The sequence below is a fragment of the Triticum urartu genome, chromosome 6A (assembly GCF_056163025.1).
Source record: "Triticum urartu cultivar PI428250 chromosome 6A, HENAU_Tu73, whole genome shotgun sequence".
NCBI classification, from domain to species: Eukaryota; Viridiplantae; Streptophyta; class Magnoliopsida; order Poales; family Poaceae; genus Triticum; species Triticum urartu.
Window position 1 is genome coordinate 68,676,101 of NC_141878.1, and position 7,672 is coordinate 68,683,772.

Consider the following 7,672-nt stretch of genomic DNA (forward strand, 5'->3'; position numbering starts at 1 on the left):
CACTTTTCTATCAATTTCTCGATAGTAATTTGTTCACCCACTGTAATACTTATGCTATCTTGAGAGAAGCTACTAGTGAAACCTATGGCCCCCGGGTCTATTCTCTATCATATTAATCTCCCGTCAACTAGCTATTTCTGGCGCCGTTTATTTTTGCAATCTTTATATTCCAATCTATATCATAAGAATACCAAAAATATTTATCTTATTATTATTATCTCTATCAGATCTCACTCTCGTAAGTGACTGTGAAGGGATTGACAACCCCTTTATCGCGTTGGTTGCAAGGTTCTTATTTGTTTGTGCAGTTACGAGGAATTTGCGCGTAGTCTCCTACTGGATTGATACCTTGGTTCTCAAAAACTGAGGGAAATATTTACGCTACTTTACTACATCACCCTTTCCTCTTCAAGGGAAAACCAACGCAGTGCTCAAGAGGTAGCAATTAACACAGATAACAACATGAAACTGTCTCCATTTCCAAACAGGTATGTGTCATATCTGCAATACACACATGCCAATCATTATACTGGTATTGGAGGAAGTAGCATAGTCTAGCTAATATTACTTTATCTTAGTTCTTAGAGCAGAAAATCAAATGGAAGGTGAAATTGCAAGATTGTCCTGCCATGACATCCCAGGTTGTGCTGAATATGTCATTTGTACTACACAAATGAATCACTAGCGTGCATACGTACATACGGGTTAGAAATTTATGATTCACACATTGTATAAGGCAAGAAGAAAAGATAGTACAAATCAACACCTACTAGAGTGATCAAAGAAGAGGAATATGTAAAAGGGAAACAGAGAAGAAAGAAGACTGAATTGATCTCCTTTCTTAAACATGATAAGAGCAATGCTTGCTTACAATTAACCTCACTTTTCAGAAATCTGAAGGTTTTATTGTCAAAATAATTCACTCCATATTATCTCTTGAAGGAAGCCAACTTCAGTCATGAGAAGACAGCATGCCTATCAAACCTCCGAGCTGGACAAGAATAGTAGGAAAAATAAGTAAACATGAAAGAACAAATCAGCTCCAGACCTCTAGTATGGGTAAGGCAAGATTATTTAGTAAAACTGAGATATTCATCAATCAAATGCTAATACCCGTATGAGAAAACCAGCAGTGTAAGAAATCGGGTCATAGAGGAGCTCATACAGAGTTTAGTACCATCGATCTGGCCGCGTGGATGCCGGATGTAGGGAGAAACGATGCCTTCTCTTCTTGCTTCCAAATCACCACAATATAGCAGGGGTTGGAGCCGGCTATAGCTGGGAAACAAAGGATGACGATGGAGAGTCGGCGGTGCTGAGCCGCCTCCCTTGCTGGCATCAACTCCTACCCCCTCCTTCCCTGACCGGCGTGGTGGTCCTCCCCCTCTCCCTCGGCTTAGCCGACACGGGATGAATCAAAACAACCAAAATCAAAAGAGATATAAAATTCCCAACCTTGTCGACGTGATCTCACCAGTGGAAGTGAGACTCAAATTGGTTCCTGACGACATTATAGATCAGCGCCGGGTAGAACAACATCGATCGCTGCGCGCTTCGCACCGAAAGCCATCTGCATCCTCTTCCTCCTCCGCTGCTGAAACAAAACCGACATCCTTGCCATACAACTTCAGCTGCCAATTGTCGACGTCGTCATCCTCCCGACCCAGCTGTAGCTCCCCTTCCCATCGACCACCACACCTCCACCTCCGCCACCCGAATCACCGGGAAGCAGCAGGAGGGCGGGCGAGGGGAGGCTATGGCGTCGCGGGTCGACGATGAGGGCTCAAGGGAGGAGGAGTGAGGAGAGGAGGGCGAGGCGGCGGCGAGTGGGGAACTGGCCGGGGATTTGGCATGGGAAATAATGAGGGAAGGGAAGGGTGCGTGCCAGAGTTGAGGCGTAGGTGCCTGTCCTTTTCTTTCTTCTGAACGAAGTAACAAGGAAGGGATGGGGATGGGGCTCCTGCCAAGCCGTTCGCTAGTTCGATCTAAATTTTTTGCCCAAATTCTTAAAAGTGCGTGTGCGCCATCCCGGCTCTCCGAGCGGCCGCACGTGAACCGTTGGATGCGCTGATTGATTTGCAGGCGCGTGCGAGGTAGCGAGAGTAGTGGGGACAGCCAACAATTGACCGGTGGGCGACTGTCCCAGTTTTCTCTCCTTCTACATCTAGTCCTCTTCCTTCATCCCCACCTCTCCCTTCCACCAACCCCCGCCGTCGGCGTATGGAAGCCACGGGCTCCCCTATGCATCCTCACCGGATTCCGACCCCCAGCACTCTCCGCTCATCCGTGCCGCACGCCGCCACTTCCTCCCCCACAGGAACACCTCGAGGTTGAACCCGACGGTAAGTGACTCCACCCGTGACTCATCCTATTCTCTCTACGATATCTATCCGGGCATGGAATTTGCAGTCCAGCGGCTGGATTCGCGAGATCCGGGCCTCAGGGTCACACCCGTGTGGTAGATCTGTGTGCACGCATGGCTCACGTGGTGGTGGCATCGCATGGCTGATAAAAGCTGGTCAAATATCATGATTTGCACCTCGCGTACAGCTCTTGGTTGGCCCAGCGCGTGAGGATTCGCTGGAATTGTCGGCCCAGATCATGTTTCTTTGATGCTACTATATCTCTTGTTTGCGTCTGCAAATTCAACGGGATTGACTACATTTCCTGCATAGTAGTGAGATAATCTGTGATTTTTCTTGTTTCAGTGTCCTACCCGTTGCCCGAGGTCAAAGTTTGTTCATCATCCGAGTTCATTTAGATACAAGAGGATGCTGCCATTTCTCATGGAGAGCGGTGGCCAAGCTCAGAAAATTTTCTGAAGATAAACAAACTGTCATCAGATGAGATTTAATCTGCCACCGTAGAAGTTTCTCTGGAGAGCAGTGCAGAAAGCCACACCAGAAAAAGAGTTAGCTTCAGTTGGGGACCCACTGCCATGCGTACATTGCTCCAAAGGTAAATTAAGCAGCCACTACAACACTACTATGCCATCCAAATTTTGCCAATTAATATTTTTTTAGAGTAGTTATTAATTAATTGATACTACCGCAACTAATCACATCACTACTCTAGTTATCGTGTTGCAAGTGGTATTTACTTATCACTTATTCTTCGGATTAGTGGTGGGTTTGTACGACGATTAGGATTTTAGTGGTGGGTTTGAGTTGGGTTTTCACGGTGAGCTGTTCTAATTTTGTTGCTATTGGGATGGTTCAGCATCCTATTTTGATCCATCTATTCTTGCCTAGACTGGAATTGTCTCGTTAAACATGATGCTCTCCATAGAGCTTCATTACATGTAAGTTGCATGCATATAAGTAACCAGTTGGTTAGTTTGTTGTAATAATTGCATAGGAATGCAAAATGCAAACGTAGTTGGATGACACATATACATATCTCAGTTGGCTAGCCAACTTATGAAGTTGCACAGTGATGGCTAACCAGTTGCACAACCAATGGTATTCAGATAGATACCCTGTATAAACCATGTTCAAGCAGCGTGCGTGCGTGCGTGCATGGTTCTGTAGGTGTTTTTTTATACCAATTGTTGTCCTTGTTTTTTTTCTTTTTAATATTTGTTTGGTTCGACTACTTTGTTCGTTCGCCTTTTTACATTAACAAAAGTGGTTGTAAAAGGAGATGCAGCTCCTAGTGAAGGAGAAGTATCATCAACTTTTGTAGATGCATCCTGAACTTTTATATTTGCAGAACAATCAATTAGGAGTTGGTATCCTCAACTTTTCAAATAGTTGCACAACAGTATCATATGAATTGGCTTCCTCAACTTTCATCGTTGCACCAGAACCATTTGGGAGTTGGCAGTCTCAACTTTTTAAATAGTTCCAGAACAATATCACATGAGTCGTCATCCTCAACTATTTTAGTTGCAAAAGAACCAATCAAGAGTTGCATTGGCATCCCCAACTTTTTCTAATAGTTGCACAAAAATGCCAAATGAGTTGGCATCTTCAACTCCCTTAGTTGCACAAGAATCATTTAGTAGTTGGCATCCTCATGTGTTCTCATGCATATGATTTTCTAGGTTTGCGCATGCACTTGAATGTAGTTGCACTACTTATTTGGAAGATTACAATCTTTTAAAATTCACTATTTTTCCATTTCTTGTGTTCAGGCATGCTAAATTCATCATGTTCATCAGCTCAAAATTCATTACATAGTTGCACAACACATGCAACATGAATTGCATCCAGGAGTACTTGCAGTTGCACAAAATAGTTGATGTAGTTGCACAACATTCAGCATAAGTTTTTTCTGGAATTTTGCATACAATTTTTTTTAGCTAAATGGAAATGAATTTGAAATTATATGAGTTGGCATCTTCAAATTTTATATGACTTGAAGATGCCAATTACTGAAATTCAAACCCCACAAGTAGACGGACATGGGAGTGTTATCAATTGCACACTTGTACTGGTTAAGTTGCATAGATGCAATCCAGAGTTGGTTCATTTTTCTCAGGCTTCTTTTTTGCATCATGTGCAGGTTTTGCAGGTTATGGGAGTAAAGGAGCTGCTCTAGATTTGTGCACATCATTCTCAGCTACAAAGTCACATATACTACTGTGTGGAAAGATCAAACGAAAAAAACAACAAACCAGATTATTGTCTAGTTTGTAGCTATGTTTTCATAGTACCTACAAAATACATTTCTTTTTTTGGTACATGGACATATGTCCTGCTGTTTTATGTGTGAAATAAGACTCTCTATGCGCTCTCCTATATATTTGCACATTTTCTGCATTTTTTGCACATAGTGCTACAAATGTTGGCTTGTCACATGATTTGGTTGCATGGAAATCAGTTAAAATTGCACAGGTACAAGATCTCCATATTTTTTTATCTCTGTTTATGCTCTCTTCAACTATGAAGAAGCTAATTTTGCAAAGAGAAATTTTGTAAGGGGGAAAGGGAAAGTCAATGAGGGGGGATTTGAATATGAGAAGAAAAGGATCACCTCCTGTTTTACCCTTGTTGGTGCTACCTGGTACGTTCTGATCTGTCCTCCCTCTTCTTCTTCTTTTCACAGCAAATTGTTCTAGATCCGCTATTATTCCACTTTTATTCATCTGCCATGGCAGCTCTGGGATGGAGTCCAAACCTAGGAAACCATTGTTTCTTGGGGAAGAAGAAGGCAAGGCAGGTAAGGGCGTGGAGAAGTTGGTGGCTAGTGGGTGTGAGAGCTTTGGGAGGGAAGGGAAGTGCACGTGATGGCCTGGGGTCTGGGGACCGCGCCCAGCGTGTGGTTTGCTGGGTTACACGCGTCTGTTGCTACTAGGGGAGACCTATCCTTTTCTGGGATAGGAGGGGGGACCGTATATTTCCTTTTCTGACGGCCGCTCGGGATTGCTAGCGGGCAGACGGCCGCCCGCTAGACGTCTCCAATTTTTTGTCGTACATGTGATGACATGAACATCGTGAGGAGGCGCCATAGTCGCGACGGTTAATGGGTTTTACAGTCTCTTTATTTTTTCTGGGAGAGACATACTCTTCTCAAAATAAAAATTAAATAAAGAAGATCTACAGGGCTGTTATCTGAATAAAAAGATGTATACTTTTCCTCAGAAAAGGATAAAAGACTGTACACATGCAAATATAACTTAATTTTTTCCGCAACATATTTTTTTACACAACATACTATTTAACCATATGCAATGATACAATCCTATATTCCATCCTTATTGTGCCAAAATGTTTAGAATAAAACAGATAATTTCATCAAACATGGACGGGCGTCGCAAAGCGTGCCATCATGGTCTAATTAGAGTTAAATGGATGCCACTTCAATCCTATACTTTTTTCCATTCTTGTATTCTCAGAATCTTGCTAATCAAAGAGGCCCTTAGTGGATTCCTTCGCGTATCTTGGTTAGTACTACATTAGTAGGAAGTTGCTTATAAAACAGTTAGTTACTCCCATGCAGTGCGCATCTTTCTAGACGGAAAGGATCCTGTGATGATACTACCCCCGCAATCCCAACCCCGGTGCTCTCACCAACTTTGCCAAACAGTGAAATCATTATGGGCCCGAACATTGCTAATTCTAAATTTCTGACTAAAATAACTAACCACTAGGTACGTAAAGACATGTATGCGATTATGCATAGAGGGAAGTGAGCCAGGCATATACATAGATTAACACGAGACTGTCATGTCAGTCAGTGTATCCAATTAATACTACACCCTTCAATTTACTAGTAAGTTTGCACGTGCAACGTACGTCTCTGCTAATGCTCTTTTCGAAGATAAATCCACTCTCAATCAAATACACCTTGTCTACATGTCTCGTACCACCGTATACTTATAGTTGTTGATAGTAGTATAAGATGACACACACACAAAAAACAGCCAAGGTAACATTCATCATATAGGCCCGAAACCATGTTTTCAGGCCCTTACATCTAGCAAGAGAGGTTCAAAGTTGTTTTATGTCATTTTTTTCATAACTTGTCTCCATATAAATAGAGGTCATTGATTTATCACAAACTACATTAAATAGATATGTGTGAACACCATGTATTTTGGGATCAACGTTGCAACTTGCAAATTATACCTTTTCTCCCCAAGAAATTTACAAAGGTATGCATCAATGTTTGATTCTACAATGTCAAATGCCAAGAAAGCACTCGTACATTTTCAAGGTAACATTATTTCCAATCAAACGTCATGCACATTGCCTGGCTTCTTTTACCCTGGAGATGAATTCATCCAGATAATCTTTTAGACCATCCATCACATTGTTTTGCCTGCAATTCCAGTGTGTACAAGTACAACACCATTCAACAGGGTGCACATGCACAGAAAAAGAAGTAAAAGAGACAAGTTGGGAGTTGTACATTACTAACTGAAAATGATCTTTTATCCATTTTCTTAAAAGATTCACTTATTGTTGATTCTTCTTGGTAAGTAAAAGTAGGAAGACAAGATTGTGGTGGAAGGTTTTCTTTCTTGTTCTCTCTCCCTGTGAACTGTAGGAGTGATAAAATGGTTTATTTTCCTTTAAGCAGTAAAATTTTACTTGAGCACACAAGTGAAAATATTTTAATTTAGAATCTATAAATAATGATACTGTTTGCTTTGGGCAAAAAGATTGCGAAGTATTGGTTGAGGCGCGGTCTGTATTTCATTTCTATGGTTCCACAAATGATAGAAGCAAAAATCTCTCATTAATTGATGGTCGGACTTCTTAGATTCAGGTAAGCTGAAAAATCAAAAAACAATCAAGAGAACACAGTATTTACTATTTTGGAAAAAAAAAGAACATCAATCTTGTTCACATTTAATGAGAGCAATCTCCAGTTCTCACTAAGTGCTTAAAAGGCAGTGAGACATGTGTGAATGAAAAAAGAATATACATAGTAGATATAAACTTTAACCGTTGGCTATGTTTGTTCACTTATATGATCACAATAAGTAAATGTATCTTGTTGTCCATAAATAAAGCAAACATATCATGTGTCGAAGTATATGCTAGTTATGAAATAAATGCCAATCATGTAATCAGATATGATAAGCACACAAGCAAACATAAATGGAATGACATGGCATGAAATCTCTAGCCAGGTTTTCTTTTTAATACCCGAAAGAAGAATCTGGCTGGTCTCTTTCAACTGCACCTCCAACTTTGTTCGGTGACAGCGACGTGGAGTTTGG

At 41.4% G+C, this 7,672-nt stretch overlaps 2 long non-coding RNA genes across 2 annotated transcripts; one reads left to right on the forward strand and one right to left on the reverse strand.

The window, feature by feature from the left end:
- Positions 1-594: 594 nt before the first annotated feature.
- LOC147963974 (uncharacterized) lies at positions 595-1,966 on the reverse strand. Its single transcript, XR_015607292.1, has 2 exons — positions 1,178-1,966; positions 595-991 (listed from the first exon to the last, which is right to left on the reverse strand). It is a non-coding gene; the product is annotated as an uncharacterized LOC147963974 (long non-coding RNA).
- Positions 1,967-2,103: 137 nt separating this feature from the next.
- LOC125530964 (uncharacterized) lies at positions 2,104-5,456 on the forward strand. Its single transcript, XR_007293024.2, has 4 exons — positions 2,104-2,342; positions 2,709-2,958; positions 4,507-5,007; positions 5,102-5,456. It is a non-coding gene; the product is annotated as an uncharacterized LOC125530964 (long non-coding RNA).
- The last annotated feature ends 2,216 nt before the right edge of the window (positions 5,457-7,672 follow it).